The sequence below is a fragment of the Microcaecilia unicolor genome, chromosome 1, assembly GCF_901765095.1.
Source record: "Microcaecilia unicolor chromosome 1, aMicUni1.1, whole genome shotgun sequence".
NCBI classification, from domain to species: domain Eukaryota; kingdom Metazoa; phylum Chordata; class Amphibia; order Gymnophiona; family Siphonopidae; genus Microcaecilia; species Microcaecilia unicolor.
In genome coordinates, this window is record NC_044031.1 from 526,411,669 (window position 1) to 526,437,348 (window position 25,680).

General features: G+C 43.9%; 1 protein-coding gene across 1 annotated transcript in view; it reads right to left on the reverse strand.

Annotated features, from left to right (window-relative positions):
* PAG1 (phosphoprotein membrane anchor with glycosphingolipid microdomains 1) overlaps positions 1-8,646 on the reverse strand; it is a 142,903-nt gene extending 134,257 nt beyond the window's left edge. Inside the window, exon 1 of the mRNA XM_030215908.1 lies at positions 8,365-8,646. The gene's annotated coding sequence lies outside the window, so the exon portion shown is untranslated. The remainder of the gene's footprint in view (positions 1-8,364) is intronic.
* Positions 8,647-25,680: the final 17,034 nt, after the last annotated feature.

Genomic DNA, 25,680 nt, shown 5'->3' on the forward strand with positions numbered 1-25,680 from the left:
CACAAAGGTACAGAGAAGGGTGATGAAAATGATAAATGGGATGGGACGACTTCCATTTCAGGAAAGGCTGAAATGGCTAGGGCTCTTCAGCTTGGAGAAAGGATGGCTGAGGGGAGATATGATAAGGTAATAATGAGTGCAGTGGAACAGCTAGACGTGAATCGCTTGTTTACTCTTTCCAAAAATACTAGGGCTAGGGGGCAGACAATGAAGCTACAAAGTAGTAAATTTAAAACAAATCAGAGAACATATTTCTTCACTCAATGTGTAATTAAACTCTGGAATTCGTTGACAGACAATGTAGTAAAAGCAATTAGCTTAATGGGGTTTAAAAAAGGTTTGGATAGCTTCCTTAAAGAAAAGTCCATAAGCCATTATTAAAATGGACTTGGGAAAATCCACTGCTTATTTCTAGGATAAGCAGCATAAAATGTATTGTACTGTTTTGGGATCTTGCCAGGTACTTGTGATCTGGATTGGCCACTGTTGGAAACAGGATACTGGGCTTGATGGACCTTCAGTTTGTCCCAGTATGGCAATAGTTATGTACTTATATGTACTTATGATAAGACATCCCATTTAAGGATCCAAAATTGACTTATCATAACAGAAGCACCCTGTGATATAGTGTAGAATGCAGAAATCCTACTCTATGTTATTTAGTCGACACACGGCAAGCATCTTTCCCTTCAAAACAGGCCGAGAGAGTAGCCTACCAATTTTAACTGTTGTAGACTGGTTAAATAGCGCTGAATATCGGGCAGTCAATGCTGGAACCCGTACACGACTCAGCATTGAATATCCAGGCATAAAACTGGCAGCCGTAGCTAAATATCTATCCCAAAATGTTTAAACTGACCATGTGTAGCCTAGGATAAAAACATGCCCCCTTTGGTTCCCAAACCTGGTCCTGGAGGCACCCCAGCCAGTCAGGTTTTCAGGATACCCACAATGAATATTCATGAGACAGATCTGCATGCATTGCCTCCACTGCATGCAAATCTATCTCGTGAATATTCATTGTGGATATCCTGAAAACCTGACTGGCTGGGGTGCCTCCAGGACCAGGTTTGGGAACCACTGGCTTAAGCACTAGAGCTAATGGTAGAAATAGTTCAGACACTGCGGAAGAAGCTAAACATCCCTGAAACAATTATAAACCATGGTGAACCTGTTCACAGACCCACTGGCAGCAGGAAATGGGCCATAAAAGTTAATGAAAAAGTTGAGCACTAACTACAATCAAGCAGATAAACAGGAGATAATAATATACTGATACCTTAGTATTCTGCCTGACACTTTATGAATTCCAGAAGGCGAGCATTAGCAGGGAATCTGAGAGACTGAGATCATCCAACATATCCTGGCATAGCAGCGAGGTTCATTCCTGTCACGCTATGTGGAAAATTAATCCAATTGGAGACACTATTCCCAGCAACAGACTGACAGCAAATCATTTTTAATTAAGAAAAATCTTGAGGTGTAATACCAAGAATTCCCTGCAGAAAAACACTCTTTATAGGGATTCATACAGGCTGATCAGGGAGAGGGAGCAGTGACCCCCCCCTCCCCCGTGCGTTTTGAGTTAAGGACTCAAGAGTTGGGTGTCAGTGCCTCTGCAGACTTCATACTGTGCAAGGTTTTTGTTGCTGTTTTTCTTTTCTAGTAAGAGGTTTGGAAATGCTTCCTACATCATCTGGTCCACAGTCAGGGGCTCTTTGATATTAGATCCTGCACTTGGATCTCAGCCACAAACAGCGCCCCTCCAGTTTATTTGATCTAAAAAGAAACAGCCACACTGGACTTCAGCTTCTAATACGTTCCAACAGGAAGAGCTGCTAAGTGAACTAGGTCAGAGGGAGATTTTTGGCCAGTTCTACATTTTGAGCATACAACCTGGTACACCTAGGGGCCGATATTCAGACCGTTGGAGTGTTAGCCGGGATGCTTTCCGTGGTCGGCACTCAGCTTGGATATTCAATGCCGGGCCATTTCCAGTGACCGGCATTGAATATGGACTGGCATTGAATATTCAGTTTATTTTTGGCTTGTTTAAACAAGTCAATATTCTGCACTGGCCAGTTAAGTTCAAACTGGCCAAAGATAGGCCTGCTATTTTGGTGGCCCAATTTGGCCACCAATCTTAGCTGGTGATGTGCTGAATATTTGCGATATAGCCGTTTATCCACTAAGCGCTGACCGGGAATATTCAGCGGGAGATAACCAGCTATCTCATAAGTACATAAGTGTTGCCATACTGGGACAGACCGAAGGTCCATCAAGCCCAGTATCCTGTTTCCAACAGTGGCCAATCCAGGTCACAAGTATCTGGCAAGATCCCAAAACAGTACAATATATTTTATGCTGATTATCCTAGAAATAAGCAGTGGATTTTCCTAAGTCAATTTTAATAATGGCTTATGGACTTTTCTTTAAGGAAGTTATCCAAACCTTTTTTAAACCCCGCTAAGCAAACTGCTTTTACCATTATTTGCGGATAGCCAGCTAACTGCTATTTAATCGGCCAGGAGCCAATCCTGGCTGGTTAAATAGTGCTGAATATCGGGTGGCCTGTGTTTATCACTGGAAATCTGGACTGCAAGGAACCTGGTTGTCAAATCTTGGGAATGGCCTAAAATATCCTTTCTTGTACTGGGTTACTTGCAAGCTCTGATGATATTACATTTTTGTCTTTTTCCTACTGGGATAGAAAGGGGTGGAAAAGAACCTGTGAAACATAAAACAGACTGTCTAGTCTATAAACTCTTTAAAACAACAAAACTGCCAATCAGTTGGATATTTCATGCCAAGCACAGTTAATAGCAAAACCCCTTTTTCTTTCGGCAGATTGAGGGCATTTCCCTCTGTCTCCCTACAACATTTAAGATTTCACTTTACTGTAAGAACTTTCTTTACTGCTTGCGCCACTGATTCCTGGCTGAAGATTTGTTTTTGTCTTTTGCCATAACTCCGAAACACATGATTGCTTCACCAGCACTTGAAATAGCATGCAGTTTTTAAAGGACTTCCTTTTCTCTTATTTTAGAAGGCAAAGGAGGAGTCCCTGGCTAGCACAGATGTTCAGTCAGTTTTGTCGCTTTAGCTGCTGTAAGATTCTATTGCTTGATAACTCCTACTACTCAAAGGGGCTCATTTTCAAAAGAGAAAAACATTTTAAAAAGTGGCATAAATCAGCATTTGGCCGTCTTGTTTGGCAAAACGTTGAAATTGTTATTTTCGAAACCCATTTTTTAAATGTTTTGGTATGCAGTTCGTTGCCGGTGTGTTCAAATCGCAAAGGGGTGTGTTGGAGCATTTTAGGGGCAGGATTTGTATGTTTGGGAAGCTTGCCAGGTGCCCTTGGCCTGGATTGGCCGCTGTCATGGACAGGATGCTGGGCTCGATGGACCCTTGGTCTTTTCCCAGTGTGACATTACTTAAGTACTTGGATGTTTTTTTGTCATAGTAGAATAAAACAAAAATGTCTTGGGCTACAATTTAAATGTTTTGGTTTAGACCCGTTTACTAAGACTCGTTAGCATTTTTAACACGCCTACAATTAGGAAGTGCGCTAACCGTGTAGGCACCTATAGGGATATTGTAGGCGTGCACATGGTTAACATGGGTGCATGGTTAATGTGCGTTAAAAACCCTAACATGCCTATAACGGCTTAGTACACAAGGCCCTATGTCTGAAAAAGGCACCCTAAATGACCAGATGACCACTGAAGGGATTAAGGCATGACCCCCTTACTCCCCCAGTGGTCACTGACCCCCCCCCCCCCCACCACCTGCAAAGAAGTAAATGAAACAGTGCATGCCAGCCTCTATGACAGTTTCAGATGTTATGGCCAGTCCTATTAGAGCAGCAAGTCCCTGGAGTAGCCTAGTGGTCGGTGCAGTGCACTGTAGAGAAGGGGTCCCAGGCCCATAATCTACTCTGTTAAACTTGTGGTGGAACATGTGAGCCCCTCAAAAACCCATCAAAAACCTACTGTACCCACGTATAGGTGACATCTGCAGCCATAAGGGCTATTATAGTGGTGTACAGTTGGGTACAGTAGGTTTTTGGTGGGTTTTGGGGGCTCACTATACAATATAAGGGAGCAACAGTGATATGTGTACACCTGGGACCTTTTATGTGAAGTCCACTGCAGTGCCCCCTAGGGTGCCCCACTGCTCTCCTGGGATGTCTATCTGGCCAGTCTACTAAGAATGCTGGCTCCGCCTACATCTTAATGGCTTGGTTTTGTGCATTTTTCACTTGGACTTTTTTTTTTATTTAAAAAATGGTCCAGAAAGATAAAAGCACCGAGTACAGCAACGTCTGTATAAAGGCCATTTTCGAAACAACAGGATAAATGTTTTGCTCTTTTGAAAATCACTATATTCATCACTTGAATTTTGAACATTTTGAGCAAAACATCCAAATTCAGATTTAAACATCATATTGAAAATGCAGCTCGGATTTAAATGTCATAGTGAAAATGCTGCTCCACATAAAAAGACTGAAGGTGTTGCTGTGCTCTTTACTGTCAAACTTTTGCTTGTGCCACTGTAACACATGCAAAGCATGAACACAACACAAACAGCTGACAGCTCACTTCTCCATGGCCTTTGTCTGCTTAGACACAAAGTCGGATTTAAATGTCATATTGAAAATGCCCCTCCATAACGAAAAGACTGAAGGTGTTGCTGTACTGTTCATTATCAAACTTGTGCTTGTGCCGACGTAACACATTCAAAGCACGAACACAATACAAATAGCTGATGGCTCACTTCTCTATTGCCTTTTTTTGTCTGCTTAGACACTGACGACCTTCTTTACTCCTCTGCATCCTTCATGCTCTTCAACTTTGCATTTCCGTCCTCCCTCGTGTTCCCCATTTTTCCACCTTATCCATCCATATCTTCTTCCAGTTTTAAACTACTGGAGTCCCCCTTTGCTCTAATCTAGAGTCCTTCTCCTTTCTCCTTAGTTTTTTATTTCAAATATCACCTCTGCATTGATAATATGCCAAAAAAATCTTCCTTCACAACCCCTCTCTTCCATGTCCCAGTAGGTTCTGGGAAGGATGGGGGTGAGTAAAATTCAGATGTCATTTCTGTGGTTGTTTGTAATATTTGTGTAGGATATTGAATGTTTATATATTAAACTGTATTGATTTTTACGATTTGTGCTGTAACTCACTTTAATGTATCTGTGAAAGATGAGATATCAAGTTTAAATAAATGCTATCAAAATCTTCCCAGTCCCACTGGGCAACAAAATTCACTCCTTCTCTCTACTGCATTCCAACATTTAGTCCCTGACAAATATTTTCTTCTGGAGCACCGCCAGGACCATTCCTTTCTCTATCTACAGCCAGAATTGCAAACCACACTTTCGGAATCTCCCAGCTGTCCGATTCCCAACACCATTGGACACCAACCAAATCCTCACATATGAGGTTTGACTTCATAAAATGGCACCTACATAATATCCAAAAAAGCCCTTATTTAATGCTCATTTTAGAAAGACAATGAAGGTGCCTATGTGACTTTTACCATTGCTATGCTGTTAATAAAATTGTAAGTTTTATGTTAATCTATACCTGCTGTACACAGCCTCGGGTGAATCCCAATCAATCAGTCATTCAATCAATAAATAAAAATAGACTCCCCAAACCAGTCTTAACAGTAGCAAATACTCACACCCCAATTTACGCCCGCACTGATGAGAACTTTAGGCATGCACTCACCTATTTTAGAAAATGCGCAGATCCATTGCAACTCGGATTAGACTCTGCCAAAAATGCCAATGCACAGATCACATAAAGCTAGGCATACGCTTTCCACATGTTTACTTTTTATTTATTTATTTATTAGGATTTATTTACTGGCTTTTTGAAGGAATTCACTCAAGGCGGTGTACAATAAGAATAAATCAAACATAAGCAACAGACAATTACAGCAGTAAAAATATTTAAATAACAATACAAAGTATGAAATAGCATACTACTTACAATATCAACACAATACATCGTAGAACTTTCTCCATTCATATATTTGTTGCAAAGTTTCATAAAAGCCCTTTCCCGCATTAAAAAAAAAAAGATTAACGTATGGAAAAAGCTTTAGCTTTATTTCTTATTTCCTGTTTCCTGTCCCTGGAGGGCTCCCAATCTTAAGAAAGGAGGTGTTGATGCCCCTGTATAAGTCATTGGTGAGGCCCTGCCTGGAGTATTGCGTTCAGTTTTGGAGGCCGTATCTTGTGAAGAATGTAAAAAGAATTGAAGCGGTGCAAAGAAAAGCTACAAAAATGGTATGGGATTTGCGTTACAAGACGTATGAGGAGAGACTTGCTGACCTGAACATATATACCCTGGAGTAAAGGAGAAACAGGGGTGATTTGATACAGACGTTCAAATATTTGAAAGGTATCAATCCGCAAACGAACCTTTTCCGTAGATGGGAAGGCGGTAGAACTAGAGGACATGAAATGAGATTGAAGGTGGGCAGACTCAAGAAAAATGTCAAAGTATTTTTTCACGGAGAGAGTGGTGGATACTTGGAATGCCCTCCCGCAGGAGGTGGTGGAGATGAAAACGGTAACGGAATTCAAGAATGCATGGGATAAACATAAAGGAATCCTGTTCAGAAGGAATGGATCCTCAGAAGCTTAGCGGAGATTGGGTGGCAGCACCGGTGGTGGGAGGCGGGGTTAGTGGTTGGGAGGAGGGGCTAGTGCTGGGCACATATGAGTTTATCTTGTTGGGCAGACTAGATGGACCGTACAGGTCTTTCTCTGCCGTCATCTACTATGTTACTATTCGCCTGAGGTAATGGAGGCTTAAGTGACTTGCTCAAAATCAGAGTCACAGTGGGATTCAAACAGTTCTCAGCCCACTGCTCTAATCATTAGGTTATTCTTCCACCCCCTGACTACCATGCAGTACAAAACAATTGTTTTCTTTTTCTGTGTGAATCTTTCATCTTCCCCTTTCCCCCTCCACTAGTTCCCCATTTCCAGCTGAATTACTCTGAAGTTTCTCCATGCCATATCCACTTCTCTGTCTCTGCCAATCACTAATCCCCCAGTTCCTCAAAAACCACATTCTGCCCCTTTCTCCATCTTCCCATTTCATTTTCTTGGCTGCTCCATCTCTTCTTGGGTTCCCCGAGACAGTTCAATGCTCAGTGGCAGTGCTGCCTCCTGATTTGATCCCTGTCATGTCTACTACCCCTGGGGTGGGCTGCAAAAGGGGACAATGCAGAGGTGGTGTTCATTTCCCTGGGGATAGAGGGAGTAATGTTTATTGCTAGTGGACAGATACAGGGTCAATACTTGTAGGTTTCTGGACAAAGTCCAGTGGCACAGTCCCTGGCTTGGGATTCTCACTACAGTGATTGGACTAGGAAGGTTGGGAGAGGAAGCACTGAAAAATGCAGAAGCAGTTTGCTGTGAATGAAGGCTCATAGTACCAGCCTTGGCTCTCACCGAGATGGAAGCTCCAAAGAGGAAGAAAACTGGTCCCCTTCCCCCAAATAAATCTAGATCCTGTGTCACTCCTGGGAAAAGGCAGGTCTTCAGAGGCAGCACATTCCACTAGTTTGCATGAACCTCACCTTCCTCTCTGACCTTTCAACCCAGCAGCCAACCCTTCCTTTCTATTCCTTGTATGTATTCATTAAAATTATTGGAACTGTAAATTAACTGTACCTATACGATTTGTGTTGAGCACATACTGTATCCCTTTCCCCAACTCCTCCCCCCCCCCCCCCCCCAGGTTAATATTGCCTGCTGGTGAAAATGAAAGGACGCTAAAGATCTGCAGGGAATCACTTTATCCACTCTTATCTGGCCTTGCCCTTGCAGGAAAGACATCTGAAGAAGTTACCCCAAACTAGTACCTTTTAGTTGACTTTAACAGGCAGCCCAGACTTCGGGGGGGGGGGGGGGACGCAGAAATACTGATTAAGATCAAACGTTTAAATCAGTGCAAACTCCTTCCTTCCTCAATAACTTATAACAAACCTCAGGCCCTCCCCCTCCCCCACTAAGAAGCATTGGCCAGTAAATCCCTTTCTATTTGCCTCCTGTAGTGATGTCCAGTGTTGTGCCTCTCCCAACAGTGTGGTAAAGACAAGTCACAAGTGTAAGAAGTAAGATTTTGACCAAATTCTCATGTTAGTGGCTACACTGCTCCAAATTCGCTCAGAGGAAATATTCTGCAAGATTTCTAGTGCACACAAGAACTGCTCACTGATCTAGCTTTTCACTACACGTTCATTAACCGATACAGCCAGCGAGTCATTAAAACGCGGCGTCAGAAGAAGTAAAATTAAATTAAAAAGGGGGGGAAAACCCCCCCACTCCATTACCTGCTACGGAAAATGTTTCCCCGCCGAGGGCTCCATCTGTCCGGTTTCCAAGCCGATTTGCCGGGCTCGGGGAGCGCTGCAGATTCCTCCTCCTGCCTCCAGTTAATCCAGCATGGAGCTGCAATTGCGAGCTCTCTGGTCTGCCGGGTCACAGTAGGAATCTGCATGCAGAGAACAGCTCACTTCCTTATCTGCCTGCCAAGCCCATTACCGAGCGAACAATGCCTGCTCTGTCAGCCTCGCAGAATGAATTGTATCACAACGACACTCCTCCTGGGTCAAGCCCGCACTCTCCCGCCCCACCACCACCTCCACAAGGGGCTGCGGCTGGAAAAAGAGCGAGCGCTGCCTTCTGAAAATAGCGTTACGGAGATCGAGATAGAGGAAAATCGGAGAGTTTGCGGGCGATGTTTAAAAGGCGGCGGCGGGTGCCCGCAGGACCGGAAAGCCAGAGCGCCTCCCGTCAGGCACATGCAACAAACTGATCCTGTCACTTCTTCAGCATCTACCCGCCAAACCTGAGGGATATCTTGCAGACCCATTCCTGTGCCCATGCCAGAGCTGCCTTTGCAGCCCTGAATCCTAATAGGAAAAGTTTGCATTTTCTTTGACCTTTTGCTGTCGAATGCTGTCCCGTTTGGAATTAAAAAAAATGCTATTTAACAGCTAGCTCTGTCAGTCCACAAGTACAGATTTGATTGCACTCATCAGCCAGGTTGACAACACTGTCAGGAGAACCTTCAGTGGTTGCAAAAATGTATCTTGTTTTAACAATTTTTCTTTTTCTACTGCTTGATGACTATTCGGGGAGAGTTTATCTACACATCACCAATACCTCCAGTTAACGTCATGCTTAACTTGCACAGCCCCATTGACTGTTGAATTTCTTCTGGGCTTTTCTGCTTATTCTCACTCTGAGGTGCCTAGACCCATTTCATGTCTGCCTACCTCTGTTTCCTACTTATTTTCTCCATCAGATCTCTCTCTCTCTCCCTTGACTAGTTCTCATCTTCCAGTTTCTGTAGTTATGTGTTACTAGTCTGGAAGAATGCTGGGTAAAACACATTTAAATTCAGCACATAAAGTGTAAAAAATCTGCAATATTCTGCATGCTTTATTTGTAACATATTTTCTGCAGAATTCCCCTAACATAAGAGTGGCGCCTTCCTGGCATAGGCTGGATCCTCTCTTCCCCATTTCTCTTGTTAGACCCTCACCAACAGAATCACTTTTCAGGTCTGTCCGTCCGTCCGTCCGTCCCCCCACACACACACACTCTTCAGTAGAACCCAGATCCCTCCCTTGGTTTGATCCCCAGCTGTGCCTCTCCCTCGTTTTTTTCTCCACCCTTACCCCTCTATCTACCCTCACAGGGGCGTAGCCAGACAACAGATTTTGGGTGGGCCTAGACAAGAAGTGGGTGGGCACCAAGTGTTCTCCCTTCACCCCCACCACCACCAAACAAATATCTCAGCTGGCGGGAAAACGTTTCTTTCCACCTTAGCACTCTGCAGCAGGCATGTGCTGAAAACTGAGAATGCGCAGGTGCCGGTATCGTGGAGAGCAGCGTTTTTATTACCATCAGGGGAAAGACTTCAGCTGGTGGAGCTTGGAATCCCCACCAGCTACTGCTAAAAGTGTGTTACTGTTGGGTGGGCTTGATCCCTACGTGGGTGGACGCTAGGCCACTGCATAAGAATAGCCATATTGGGTCAGACGATGGTCCATCTAGCCCACTATCCTGCTTTCAACAGTGGCCAGTCCAGGTCACAAGTACTGGCAGAATCCAAACAAGTAGCAAGATTACACGCTACCAACCTGAGGGACAAGTGGTGGCTTCCCCCATGTCCATCTTAATAGCAGATTACGAACCTTTCTTCCAGGAACTTGTCCATACCTTGTTGAAACTCAGATATGCTGCTTTTGCCACATACATCCTCCAGAGTTCCAGAGCTTAAATATTTGTTGATTGAAAAAGTATTTTCTTCTATTTGTTTTCAAAGTATTATTAGGTAACTTAAGGGAGTGTCCCCTAGTCTTTGTACTTTTTGAAAGAGTAAATAATAAATTTACGTTTACACTCCATTCAGGAGACCTCTATCATATGCCCCCTCAGCCCTGCCTTTTCCAAGCAGAAGAGTCCTAACCTCTTATGCCTTCCTCATATGAGAGGAGTTACATCCCCTTAATCATTTTGGTTGCCCTTCTTTGAACCTTTTCTAATTCCACTACATATTTTTTGAGATACAGAGACCAGAATGGAACACAATACTCAAGGTGAGATTGCACCATGGACTGATACAGAGGCATTATAATATTCTTTGTCTTATTTCCTGTCCTTTTTCCTAATAATTCCTAGCATTCTGTGCATTTTGGCCACCACTGCACACTGAGCAGAAGTTTTAAGCCAATTGTCCAAGATGACAACTAGATCTTTTTCTTGGGTGCTGGTGACTATGACTCGAATTAGTCTTCCCAATGTGAATCCCTTTGCATTTGTCCACATTAAATTTCATCTGCCATTTGGATGCCCAGTCTCCAATTTCCTAAGGTCTTCCTGCAATTTCTTACAGTCCGCGTTTTTTTTTAAACAACTTTAAATAGCTTTGCGTCATCTGCAAATTTGAATCACCTCACTTGTTCCCATTTCCAGATAATTTGTAAATATATTAAATAGCATCAGTCCCAGAACAGATCCGTGTGGCACTCCATTAGTCACCTTCCTCCACTGAGAGAAAAGGCCACTTAATCTTATGCTCAGTTTTCTATCCACTAAACAGCTCCTAATCCGCAACAGAACACTGCCTTGTATCCCATGGCTTTTTAATTTCTCAGGCGTCTCTCCTGAGGGACTTTCTCAAAAGGTTTCTGAAAATCTAGATGCACTACATCAACCGGCTCATCTTTATGCACTTTATTTACACCTTCAAAGAAATGAAGCAAATTGGTGAGGCAAGACTTCCCTTGTCTGAATCCATGTTGACTCTGTGCCATTAAACCATGTTTATCTATGTGTTTGATAATTTTATTCTTTACAATAGTTTCCACTATTTTGTCCGGCACTGATGTCAGACTTACCGATCTGTAATTTCCCAGATCACCCCTGGAACCCTTTTTAAAAATCGAGGTAACATTAGCCACCCTCCAATCTTCAGGTATTACAGACCCCCCACCCTTCAATCCTTTCTGTATCCTCCCCCAGTTCTCCCCACTCCAATTCCAAGTACAACCCCTCATTTTCTGCCTCCCCAAGATTTCTCCTATCCACCCCCCCCCCCCCCCGCACACACCCCCAGCACACATCTCCAGCTTGTTCTGCCCCCTCTACCACCACCAGTGCTACACACCTCCAGCTTCCTCTGTTATCATTTTCCCCCACAGCACACCTATCAGCTGTCCTCTCCCCCCTCCCCTCAGTGGCAGACACATCCCATCCCTCATGCCCCCAGCTTGCCTATTACTACTACTAATCATTACTATAGCGCTACTAGAGATACGCAGTGCTGTACACATTATATGCAGGTACTTTCTCTGTCCTTAGAGGGCTCACAATCTAAGTTTTTGTACCTGGGGCAATGGAAGGTTAAGTGACTTGCCCAAGGTCACAAGGAGCTGCAGTGGGAATTGAACCCAGGTTGTTTGTGTCCTCTCTCCTCCTGCTGCAAAACCCTCCCCCAAGGCATATCCTCCAGCTTGTTCTGTCATCTTTCTCCCACGGCAAACAGCCCTAGCTTTTTCTTTCTCCACCCCCCCCCCCCCCCCTGCAGCCCTCACCTTCAGCTTGTTCTGTCATTTCCCCCAGCAGCATACCTGTAAACCTTGCTTTCCCCTCTTCAATGATCACAGGGCAGGAGGAAGAGGAGGCAAAGGGCTGAACATTGAGCTGCAACCCTCTTCTATGTCAGCCCCATTTGCATATAATCTGTTTACTACATCAGTGAACATAAATTGAGCATTAGGTTTGCATTAGGAAGTGGTGAGTTAAGCAATCAGTGCATGGCTCTAAGGCAAGCTTTCTGCATTGACCCATCAGTCACCATACTAGTGCCTGCCCTTACTTTTTATTGTCCACCTCTTTATATACCATATTCACCTGTTTATCCATTTTGCGTTTCTTGTAAACCTGTTATATTTGTAAGCCGCATTGAACCTGCTAATAAGTGGGGAAGCGCGGGGTATAAATGTTACAATACAATACAGTCATAGCCTGTCAGTGGTACATGGTCCTGCCCTTGCTCTTGTCTGCCGGTCTAGGTTTAGGGAAGGATTAGCCTCCCCAAACCTCTTATACTGGGGTGACTGTGCTCTTCTTAAATCACAGTCCTGTTTCCACAGTTACAAACAAAAAGAGGCAGCTCTGCTACTGGGTATCTGCAGATACATGTGCCTTGCATGCGTAAGTGCCATGAAAATTGCAACTGCACTAGTCACTGCTATGGGTGAATCGCTTCATGAAGGCGGTTAATAAATCCCAATAAATAAATAGTGCTGTTCTATAATGCAGTGCGTAAGTGCCTTAGCGCATCACTCCAAGGGGGTGAATATGCGGGTGGGGTAGGGGCACGAGCGTGTCTGTTACACATATTGCATGCAGTGGCGTAGCTACGTGGGGCCAGGGGGGGCCTGGGCCCCCGTAGATTTGGCCCTGGACCCCCTGCTGACGACCCTCTCGACCCCCCCTCCTGCCGCCAACCCGCCGTTGCCTGCCTTTGCTGGCGGGGGACCCCAACCCCCGCCAGCCGAGGTCCTCTTCTTCTCGCAAAAGTCTTCCTTCTGTTTCTGACGTCCTGCAGGAGAAGAAGAGGACCTCGGCTGGCAGGGTTGGGGTCCCCCGCCAGCAAAGGTAGGCGACGGAGGGTTGGCGGCGGGAGGGGGGGTCGAGAGGGTTGTCGGCAGGGGGGTCGGCGGGGTCGGCAATGGTTGGGGGGTGTCGGCAATGGCGTGGGGGGGGGGGGCTAAAATGTGCCCCCTCACCTCGGGCTCTGGACCCACCTCCCGCCGAAGTCTGGCTATGCCCCTGATTGCATGGCACACTTAATGTGTTCATTTACGCCTGGCACTGACCTGACATAAATGGTCACACTTAGATGCAAGAGTGCCAATTCAGGTTTATGCTAGTATTCTATAACAGCTCAGTGCACAGCATCGATGGGCATAACGGGAGTATTTTTCCTTCTGGATGGTTACTTTCTCCTCAAAATTCATTTGCTCCCTCTCTCTTTCTCTTTATTTCCTTATCTTTAAATGTAACTTGTTTCCTTAACTCTATCACCTTTCAGTGACCCTTCTATTCCAATATGTAATTTTACTTTTAGAATAAAGATCATCCTTTTGAGAACAGCTTGACTGAATCGTCTTTCATTGTGTGTGGAAGTGTCCTATTACATACACTACTCCTTTGTCTTCCCTTCACCATCCCAGTGTTTCTGTTCTTCCACTTCGGTGGTTCTGCTTGGAATATTTAATTCATTACATCTCCTGTATTTTCAGTTCTTCTCCTATAGTCTGAACGTCCAGTGCCTGTGGATAATGTAGGACCTCTAACAGAATAGGCCTGGGGTACTTGCTGGTGACAATGCAGTACGAGGGAGCATGATGTGCCCTTGCAATATCAAAAGGCATCAGAAACCATAAGTCAAAGAGCTTTATTACAAAGGTCTACACGAACAGTATCATTTCAATCTCCTTGGTGCCCCAGGCACATCAAGTACCCAAAGATTATTCCACTCAAGAATTGGGATAGCCTTTATTTGCTTCTGTGGCGTAACAATTAGGTCAGTATGTGCTTCCATCTTGTTCACCAGGACTGCTGTTTTGGTAAGAGTGGCAGAAAGCCGACAGTGTAAATTAGAAATCACAGTGCTCATTTCAGCAAAGGCATTCCCCCGACTTTCTTTCATCATCTCTTTTATCTGTAATAGCTCGGTCATTAGGGACTGTAGTGTGATTTCAGCTTCTTGGCACCCCGCCATCTTGTGCGGGGACAGTGAGTCTTGTTTTGAGCATTTCATGGCCTGTGGGCTACAACAGGAAAAGTCCAACTTGCCCGACGTTCACCAACTTCTCAAAATATCACTCAGGAAATCCAGAAGGGTTTGACAGAATTCTAAATAGAGTGAGGGTAAGATGTTAGGATATCCGGTATGGATGTTAGACCTTAGGCGTCCATCTTGAGCATGGCTCTTTAGTCCTCTCCTTCCCCACCCCCACTCCCCACCCCCACCCCCACTCCCATGACGTGGTCAACACTAATCAAGAAATTATGACTAAAAGATCAGATTTATTTTCCTTTTTTACATGTGCTAATCACATCTTGAATTACAAGGAAAACAAAATCAGAAAATTCACCTTAGGGCACTACACTTAAAAAAACACACAAACTATATTTTAGCATTTGTACAGCATTTCAGAGCATCTGAAAGATATTCTAGTAGAAACACAGAAACTGACAGCTGATAAAGACCATATGGCCTATCCAATCTGCCCTTCCATACCATGTACTATGGTTGCTTTTTGAAAGTAAAGTGAATTGCAGTTTCTTTCTGTTCCTGCTCGGTTTAGGCCCTTCAACTGAGAAATGAGAAAAATATAGAAGAAAAACACAAGACCCCAGTGAATTGCGGACAAGTGGAAGCAATCCCAATAATAAAGGACAGCCCAGTCCTGTCACCTGTTGAATACTAAGCAATTTCAGCAGCATACTGGCAGATCTGAAAGGAAATAATCACTGTATATAAAACCAAAAACGTCACCGGATAAGTGCAAACAGAAAACAATATTATCTTACAATGATATTTGTATTTGTTCAAATTAGGAGGAAACACCTCAGAGCCCTTTTAGGCACAAAACTATGCTTAGATTATATTTATCACTGGCTGAAAATCTAAAAATATTTTATATCTAATCATTATCCATATGTCCAATCAAACTTGATAATAAATTAAACTTAACTTACAGTGTTCTTAAAGTCTAAGGGTAAACTAAGGAACCCTTTTACTAAGTCGCATAAGCGCTTACACACATTCAATGCACTTCAATTCTGAGTTACCACCTGGCTACCCCATAGCCCAGTCAGTAATTTTATTTTTTACGTGCGTCTACTATGTGCGCTGGAAAAAATGTTTATTTTCTGGCGCACGGGTGGTAATCGGCATTTGAACGTACGTCGACCATTACTGCCCAGTTAACACATGACTTACCGCTAAGTGAATGGCTGGCAGTAAGGTCTCAGACCCAAAATAGACGCGCACCAATTTTCATTTTGCTGCACGTCCATTTTTGGACCCCTCCCCCCAAAAAAGGCATTTTTTTTACAGGTGCGCTGAAAAATGATTCTGCACGCTGCCAAAACATGCGCCTACGGTACCGCGGGCCATTTTTCAGCGCACCTTAGTGAAAAGACCCCTCAGAAAGCTGTTAGAACGCTCACCGGCCGATATTCAGGTGGCGGCAGTGGTCAGCATTTTTATGTCTGTCGCTGGCATATTCCTGGATAAATGTAATTCTGGTCCCTTTGACCCTTTTTCCTAAAAGCGGCACTGCAGAGTACAGGGTACTTCTAATTAAACATCTTTAGCATTTGATTTATGGCTTAGAATGTACCCATACTTTCTCTGCAAGATGCTGCTCCCTGTGCCAGGAATCTTAATATCCATTCCTGGCTCTCTCTTCATGAAACTAAATAGACATCCAGAATACCTTGTTATTGCAGGTTAAATGCTATAGTACCTTCTTACTATGAATCATGACAATGAACATCAATAATCAGAAATAATTGAAAGAGCACTTGTGGCCTCGTTTAACCATATTAATATATTGGCCTGTAGCATGCAAGAGTACAATCCCATCATCACTGCTATTTTCTCTCTGTACATTTCTTTTGTTGCTCCCTTGATAACTCTAGATAAAATGTGAGAATGACAGGTACCTTTGCTGTCATAAGCACAGCAACTGCTTCTCAGGGCAACTGCACCACGAAGAACCTCCGCACATGACAGTGGGCACAGGATGCTTCAGTCTATAATATTGCCATAGAATGACTTTGGGGCTCTGATTACTAATCCGCGCTAGCATTTTGGGCGTCTACATGGATAGCGCTCACTAATTTTTAGCACACGCTAAAAACGCTAGCAGACCATAGTAAATAGAGCCCTTTGTATTCAACAGCCTCACTGAGCAAATATGGTTCTAAACGCAGACTCTCGCTGTATAAGCCAGGGGGTTCCCAACCTGTTTTTCTTTTTTTTTTTTCAGGGGGGGGCATCCTAACTCTTTTCAAACTCCAAAAGTGTTGAGGACCAGAAGCTTGTTTCCACCACTCCGCTCCACCTTCAGCCCATTTGAGTTCTGCAGGTGGCACTAGTTTAGGAGACCCAATAAAGATGAATGCAACCATATGTTAAGAATAGGCTTCTACATGCCCCCCCCCCCCCCCCCCCCCCCCCCACACACACACATTGGTTCACTATTGTCATTTTCAGACTTTTTTTTTAACAGTTTTTGGGCATCTGAAAACTTTCAAAATCCTTTGAATCCCTTAAAGGTGCATCTTCGAAAGAAATGTCCAAGTTGCAATTTGGACATCCTTGCAAAACGACGAAATCCAGGGGTGGGGAAACCCGTATTTAAAAAAAAAAAAAAGATGGACGACCATCTTTCATTTCGAAAATACCATCAGAGATGTCCAAATCCTTAAATTTGGATGTCCCTAGATTTGGACCTAGACATGGACGTTTCTGACTTTCAGTGATTTTCGAAACCAAAGACGTCCATGTCAAAAACATCCTAATGCAAGCCATTTGGTCATGGGAGGAGCCAGCATGTGTAGTGCACTGGTCCCCCTGACATGCCAGGACACCAACCGGGCACCCTAGGGGGCACTGCAGTGGACTTCATAAAATGCTCCCAGGAACATAGCTCCCTTACCTTGTGTGCGGAGCCCCCCAACCCCCCCCAAACCTACTACCCACGACTGTACACCACTAACATAGCCCTTACGGGTGAAGGGGACACCTAGATGTGGGTACAATGTGTTTGTGGTGGGTTTTGGAGAGCTCGCTGTTTCCTCCACAAATGTAACAGATGGGGGGGGGGGGGGGTATGGGCCTGGGTTCGCCTGTCTGAAGTACACTACAGTAAACTGCTCCTGGGACCTTCATGCGCGTCATGGACCTGAGTATGACATCTGAGGCTGCACGACATATTTTTAAAGATGTTTTTTAAGGGTGGGAGGGGGTTAGTGACCACTGGGGGAGTAACGGGAAGTCATCCCCGATTCCCTCTGGTGGTCATCTGGTCATTTTGGACACCTTTTTGTGCCTTATTCGTTAAAAAAACAGGTCCGGGTAAAAACGTCCAAGTGTTCATCAGGGACATCCTTGTTTTTTTTTTTTATTATGGGTCAAAGACGTCCAAGTGTCAGGCACGTCCAAGTCCTGTCTTCACTACGCCTCCGACACGCCCCTTGAACTTTGGATGTCCTTGCGACGGACTGCAGTTGGAGACGTCCAAAATCGGGTTTCAATTATACTGATTTGGATGTCTCTGGGAGAAGGACGTCCATCTTCTGTTTTATGTCGAAAGATGGACATCCTTCTCTTTCGAAAATGAGCCCAACAATGACCTTACAATAAACTTGCTTAATGGAAAGTTCAGGAGCACACAGAAAGAGAAAACCTTTGAAATTAGAATCATCAAACACTAACACTGTCACAAAAGACATCGGCTTTCTCACCTATTATCAGACATAGGGCCCTTCGATTGCAACATGTTACTGCCCCCTCACCCCCTTCTACTGAAATTTAATAACATATGCAGACAAGCCATAACCTAGCTGAGTTCATACTATTTAACCCCAGTGTAACTACATTGTTTCTCCACTGATCCATGAAAAGAGGGCAGCTCTCGAAAGCTTGTCAAAGATACATTAAGTTAATCCAATAAAAAGGGATCACCTACAGCTTGGTTATTGACACTTATTTTAACATGGGTTCGAACTTTTAAAAATGTGTCAATAAGGTTAATACATGGTTTAATGTATATTAAAATTTTTGAGGCATGTGAATGATCTGAAGGCACATTAACAAATACAAATCCCTGGTTAACAAGTATAAAAGGAAAAGAGTCAGGCCTAGGATTATAGGCACCCTACAAAAAAAAAACTAATATTGACACTCTTCACTCCTCTCCTATACAGTGTACATTGTCTTAAAATTTAAAACACAAGATATAGGATGCCGTTGGGCTAATTATGAATCTGCAATGGCACAAACAGACTCATGTTTTAAATAAGAAAAGAAATGCCTTGCTTATAAACAGTTGCTATCATTTTTCTAAAGCTGCTTTAGTGGAAGATCAGCTGTAAGTGAAACTCACATTCTCATTTTAACTGCTGCAGTTTTCCAAAATCGCCCTCATATTTCCACAGCTGTATTATCTGCAGTATCTCTAGTGCATGGGTGGGCAACCTGTGGCACACGGGCCAAATGTGGCCCGCCACTGAATTTTATGTGGCCTGACCGTGAGACTATTTTCAAAGCACTTAGACTTACAAAGTTCCATAAAGGGGCATTTTCGATATGACGTCTAAATCTGAATTTGGATGTTTTACACAAAACGTCCAAATTCTGAACAGGAAAGAAGGCCATTTTTGGAAAAAAAAAAAAAGATCTATCTTTTCTTTTGAAAATACTATGGACGTTTTGTATTTGGACGTTTTGTGATTTGGATGGGGGGTTTTGGTCCATTTTCGAAAAAAAAAAAAAAAAAAATCCAAATTCAAAACGTACAAAATCAAGCCATTGGGATGAAGGAGGAGCCAAAAACTTTAGTAGACTGGTCCCCCTGACATCCCAGGACAGCAATAGGGCACCCTAAGGGGCGCTGCAGTAGACTTCATTAAAATGCTCCCAGGTACACATCTCACCATTATTCCCTTACTTTGCCTGCTGAGCCCCCCCCCCCCCCAAAACCCACTACCCCCAACTGTACACCACTACCATAGCCCTTACGGGTGAAGGGGGCACCTATATGTAGGTACGGTGGGTTTCTGGTGAGTTTCGGAGGGCTCACAGTTTCCTCCACAATTGTAACAGGTAGGGAGAGGTAGGAGGCTGGGTTCACCTGTCCGCAGTGCAGTGCACCCACTACTAGACTACTCCAGGAATCTGCATGTTATTCTGATGGACCTTCTGATGGTAGCACAGAGGATGTTAAGTAATGTTTTTATCACATTTTTGGGGGGGTAGGAGGGGGATAGTGACCACTGAGGGAAAAAGGGGAGGTCATTCCTAAGTCCCTCCAGTGGTCATCTGGTCATTTAGGGCAACTTTTTTGTGCCTTATTCATATTAAAAACAGGTGTAGCTCAAAATGTCTACATTTTAGACCTGGACGTTTTTGTTTTGTTCCATTATGGCTGAAAAACATCTCAGTCTTAGGAACACCCAAGTCCCGCCCTGAACATGCCCTTGAAACACCCCCTTGAGACTCGAACGTACTTCTGATGGTCTTCATAGAAAAATGTCTAAAAATAGGTTTCGAAAATACTAATTTGGACGTTTTTGTGAGAAAAATGTCCAAATGCAGACATGTCACTTTTTAGATGTTTTTCACAATTTCAAAATGAGCCTGATAGTAACCTATGGAACTTTGTAAGTCTAAATGCTTTGAAAATGAACCCCATATGGCTCTCATTTTCAAAAGAGAAAACTGCTATGTTCAGGATGAGAATTTTGCAATTGGATTTGAACGCCAGAATTAAAATGTCCCTCCACGGGAAGTATACACAGAAAACATCATTAACCAGAGTTTGGCAGTTTTAAATACAGTACTGTATTTCGCAAATATTTTCCCAATAGCCAGTCTAGCAGTTTGTTTCCATCATATCTCCCCTCATCCATCTCTTTTCCAAGCTGAAGAGCCCTAACCTCTTTAGCTGTTCCTCATATGAGATGAGTTCCATCCCCTTTATCATTTTGGTCGCTCTTTGAACCTTTTCTAACCGCTATATCTTTTTTGAGATATGGCGACCAGAACTGAATGCAATCCTCAAGGTGCGGTCACACCATGAAGAGATACAGAGGCATTATGGTATTTTTGGTCTTATTCACCATCCCTTTCCTAATAAGTTCTAGCATCCTGTTTGCTTTTTTGGCACACTGAGTAGACGATTTCAGCATATTATCTACAACCACACCTAGATCTTTTTCTTGAGTGCCAAGGTGGACCCTAGCATCAGGTAACTGTGATTCGAATTATTCTTTCCAATGTGCATCAACTTGCATTTGTCCACATTAAATTTCATCTGCCATTTGGATGCCCAGTCTTCCAATTTCCTAAGGTCTTCCTGCAATATTCACAGTCCACACGTGTTTTAACAGTCTTGAATAGTTTTGTATAATCTGCAAATTTAATCACCTCACTCATCGTTCCAATTTCCATACCATTTATAAATATGTTAAACAGCACTAGTCCAAGTACCAATCCATGTGGCACTCCACTGTTCACCCTCCTCCATTGAGAGAAATGCCCATTTAACTCTACCTTCTGCTTTGTGTCCAATAACCAATTCCTAATCCACACCAGAACCTTGCCTCCTACCTATGAATTTTAAATTTTCTCAGGAGTCTCTCATGAGGAACTTTATCGAAAGCTTTCTGAAAATCTAGATATATTACATCAACGAGCTCATCTTTATCCACATGTTTATTCATGCCTTCAAAGAAATGAAGTAAATTGGTGAGGCAAGACTTGCCTTGGCTGAACCCATGCTGACTCTGTCTCATTAAACCACGTTTGTCTATGTGTTCTGTAATTTTATTCCACTATTTTGTCCAGAACTGATGTCAGGCTTACCGGTCAGTAATTTCCTGGATCACCCCTGAAATCCTTTTTAAAAATTGGCATCACATTGGCCACCCTCCAAACTTCAGGTACTATGAACGATTTTAATTACTTTTCTTATTACTAACAGCAGATCAGCAATTTCGTGCTTAAGTTCTTTGAGTACTCTTGGATGTATGCCATCTGATCCAGGTGATTTACTATTCTTTAAATTCTGTAAAAAGTCTGGATGTTATGGAAATTCGAGGTCGACATTTTCCATTGAAGGGACGAATTTAAACAGGGGTTTAAAAATATAAGAAAAGTTTTTTTTTTTTAACTTGGGGCCGTTGCACTGGCCCATTGCAGTGCCCCGTTTGGTTGAGACCCATTTCCAGGTCTGTTTCGGTTCTAAAACTGGAACTGGGCCAGAGTGAGTGTCAGACTTGTGAGTTCTTGTAACAAGTAGAGCGCCGCAACCCTGGAATAGGTAACACGGATCTGGACGACGCAGCAGGAGGCTGTCGTTGGGATTGAAGGGTTGATATCTGGGAACACACATCCTGTAGAACTCCGGACAGACGGTTTAGCTGGGCCTGTTGCTGCTGAAGAACTTGGGGCAACTCAGACAGGTCGAGTTTGTCCGGCGAACTCATGGCTTCGGTTTACTGTCAGACTTCTGAGTTCTTGTACCAAGTAGAGCGCTGCTGAGCCCGGTACTCGGACCAGGTTCTGCTTGGCGGCCAGACAACCCCTGGTTTCACCTGTGCTGACCGCCATTCCCCAGAGGTTGAGCTCCTAGGTGCGGGTGGCCTGCAGGACTTACGAGACAGAGCTGGAAGCGGGGTGGTGAACGTATCGGCCAGGCAGGCAGAAGGCAAGAGAGTGATCCAGGTACAGGCAACGTCAGTAGGCAGGCAGGAGAGTAATCCAGGTACAGGCAATGTCAATAGGCAAACAACAGGCAAGAGAGTAATCCAGGCACAGGTAAAGTCAGTAGGCAGGCAGCAGGTCAAGAGGGTAATCCAGGTACAGGCAACGTCAGTAGGCAGGCAGCAGGTCAAGAGAGTAATCCAGGTACAGGCAAAGTCAATAGGCAGGCAGCAGGCAAGAGAGTGATCCAGGTACAGGCAAAGTCAGCAACGAGGGACAAGTAGATTAAGAAGCAAACTACTGAGCAAGTAACACCTACCAAAGTAGAAGCTGAAGCATGGAGTCCAGGAAAAGCTGAGCTGATAAAGTGCTGGCGTCTGACATCAGAAGGAACCAGCAGGGAGAATGAGCACAGCCATAGGACAAAAGCAGAGGAAAGAGGCACTAGAAGACCAATAGGAGAGAAGCAAGGGAAGACAGGCAGAGGGAGAGCAGACACAGGTGGGTGGAAGCAAAGCAATCAAGCAGCCTGGAAGCCAGGCAGAGAGAGAGAGAGAGAGAGAGAGCAGTCACAGGTGCATGGAAGCAAAGCAATTAAGGAGCCTGCAACCACCACTCTCTGAACAAACCCAGAGAAGAACTACACACACATGGCTCAGGGCAGTGCCAGTCACGTGTGCGTGTCGATGGGATCCTGCGCAGCCCGAGGACGCCGCTTGTGTTGAGGTAGTGGACATGACAGTGAGAAGCTGGAAGGGAGCAACTTTGCTGGGGCCCCAAATCCCTGAGAAGTCTATCCTATGCATCTATCAGTGTGTGTGCCTGTCCTGAGAAAAAAAAGCCAGCTGTGCAACTGCCTGTCCTATGAAGAATAAGCCTGCCCTAAAATGGAAGAAGCCCTACCAAGAAGAGAACCTAGCCTGAACCAAGTACCCACACCCTAAAGAAATCCAGATTTGGAGTGGCAGCCAGCATGAGTACCTGCCTGTGGAAGGATCCAGTGTAAGAATCCGCCGGTGTCAAAGAGATCCTGCCCAGAGAAGTACCAACTTAGAGAAATACATCCGTTTCCATTTATTTACACTCTAATAAAATATAATAAAATATCTGAAATTCTTCTTGTCAAATCCCTTGGTTTGCGTAGAGTTTATCTGGGCACCCCTACCATAAGCCTTGACATTTCTATCAAACCATATATAGTAATTCTCCACTCCACCACTAGGAGGTTTACAAAAGCCGAGAGCAATCATAGCAGATGGCAATCTTATAAGAAACCTGGAGAGCTTATGGCTTGTGGTCTGGCTTGGAAAATAGAAAAGTGTAGTCTTAAAGAGGTTTATAGACTGTTGCTTAAAACTTTATCCTGCTAATACATACCTGCTATATATGTATAGAATGCCTCTGTCTGATGGAAAAAATCCTATTTGTAAAGCATCAGACCCAGAAACAGAATAAAAGATGCTTTCTGTAAACTCGCCTGACTGATTCATTGTTTTTTTTGGCTATTCACCAGAAGGCCAAGACATGGGCAGCATCCCATCACACTAGGAAACCAGCGACACTGGTGGCAGATTGTCAAGGCTCAGCAGCTGTGCAGTCAGACAAGAAGCATCAAGAAAACACTGTAAAGTTCAAGCACTGCCTGCTTTTTTACTCATAGTGACATTGGGGTGGACAGGGATGTTGTGCCTGGGCAAATGCCTCACACATAAGATCAGTGTATCCAGTGGTATAGGAAGACAGTTTGAAGGCCAAACTAGTGCTCATGAATAGCCCAGCAGATGTACCAAATATGATAGCAAATGGTCAGCTCCGGTCACTACTAAATTAGATTTCTGTGCTTAAGTGGTGTTTAAGAATACACATATATATTCATGGGAGAGTGGGTTTGGAGTGAGTGGTAAAGTAAGCTGTCATTAAACTGAACTGCAAATGTTTCCTCTCTTGCCCTATGTGTCAATTAACTACACTCAATCTTTGCAGGCTGAGATTTCTCCCAAATTAAGGCTGCCAACTGGATCCAGATTCACAGGACAGGGTTGATCCAGTCCTTGGTTTATCCCAGTGCATGCTGGGACTTGTAGTCTTGCTCTTCTTAGATAATACAATGGGGAAATCAGAACTACAAGTTCCTGCATGCAACGGAATAAACCCAGGACTGGATCAACTCTGTCCTGGTGATATACATGTAATATATAATATTCTTAAGTTACATGTATAAGTGTGATTTCCACCCAGACTCTGCCTATGTATATGCATACCTGTAAAATATGCACTATATCAGATATACATGTATGTACAGAATAGTGCTTAGGTAGAATGTTGGCATATATGTGCACACATACACGCCATTATTCTAATAAGTTATGTGTAGTGGAAATCCGCCTAGACAGAAGAGAACTGAAATCCCACAGAGGATCAGATGCAATGAAGAGACAATGGGAAGGTGACCATGAAGGGGAAGGGTAATGGGACTTGATATACCACCTTTCTGAGATTTTTGCAACTACATTCAAAGCGGTTTACATATATTCAGGCACTATTTTGTACCAGAGGCAATGGAGGGTTAAGTGATTTGCCCAGAGTCACAAGGAGCTGCAGTGGGAATTGAACTCAGTTCCCCAGGATCAAAGTCCACTGCACTAGGCTACTCCTCTACTCCTAGTAATCTTGATTGTAAGACCAATTATTTGCTCAAAGACTCGACACAGTAACTGTGTTTTGGCCATAAGCCTGCTTCAGGAGTCTATAAAACATATAGACATTAAAATACATTTACACAGGCAACTTATCCAGGTGCATTTGAAAATTCTTTTTGATCAGGTTTATGGCACCCCAACTATTTCTCAATATTTCTGTATCTTTCTGCCACATTTTCCTGGTCTCAGACTGCATTTCTTGGTACTTGAGGATCTCTCTCTCCATGTGATTCACAGAATAATTGCTTGAGACTGACACCTCTATTCTGGTGTTTTTCTCTTTTACCACTACGGTTTCCTTGCATCCAGCTTTTTATCAGTCAGGTTGGGGATCTCCCAGGTGATCATAACCTCTTCACGTTCCACAGTTCTCTTAGGGACCCTTTCACAAAGCAGCGGTAGAGTTACTGCCACTTTGTCATGTGCTAAATCAGGACTACGGCCAGGATAACGCAGGAGCCCAGCAGCAATTCGCACTCCCAGTGCACGCCATTTCCAGCATGAGAAAAATATTTTTGTAGTGCCGGGGCTTACCCAGTGGTAACTGGGTAATGCCGTTCACTGCTCGGTTACCACCGGGTTAGCACGGGAGCCCTTACTGTCACCTAAACAGGTGGCATTAAGGGCTCCCTTGGAAATGGCCATTTGCCAATCCTTGTGATTAGCGCAGGGCCATTTCTTTTTTTTTTGGCAGAAAACAACTTTTTACCCGCTGCGGTAAAAGGGGGCCTTGGTGCATGGCAAATCCACATGCCGACGCCATCACAGGCTCCCTTTTACCACAGCTTGGTAAACATAGTAACATAGTAAACGTTACTATGTTTACCAAGCTTGGTAAAAGGGTCCCTTAGGGTCATGAACCTAATGCTTTTCTGGCATAGTGATGTTGTAATGTTTGCAGAGTTTCCAATGAATGAGACAAG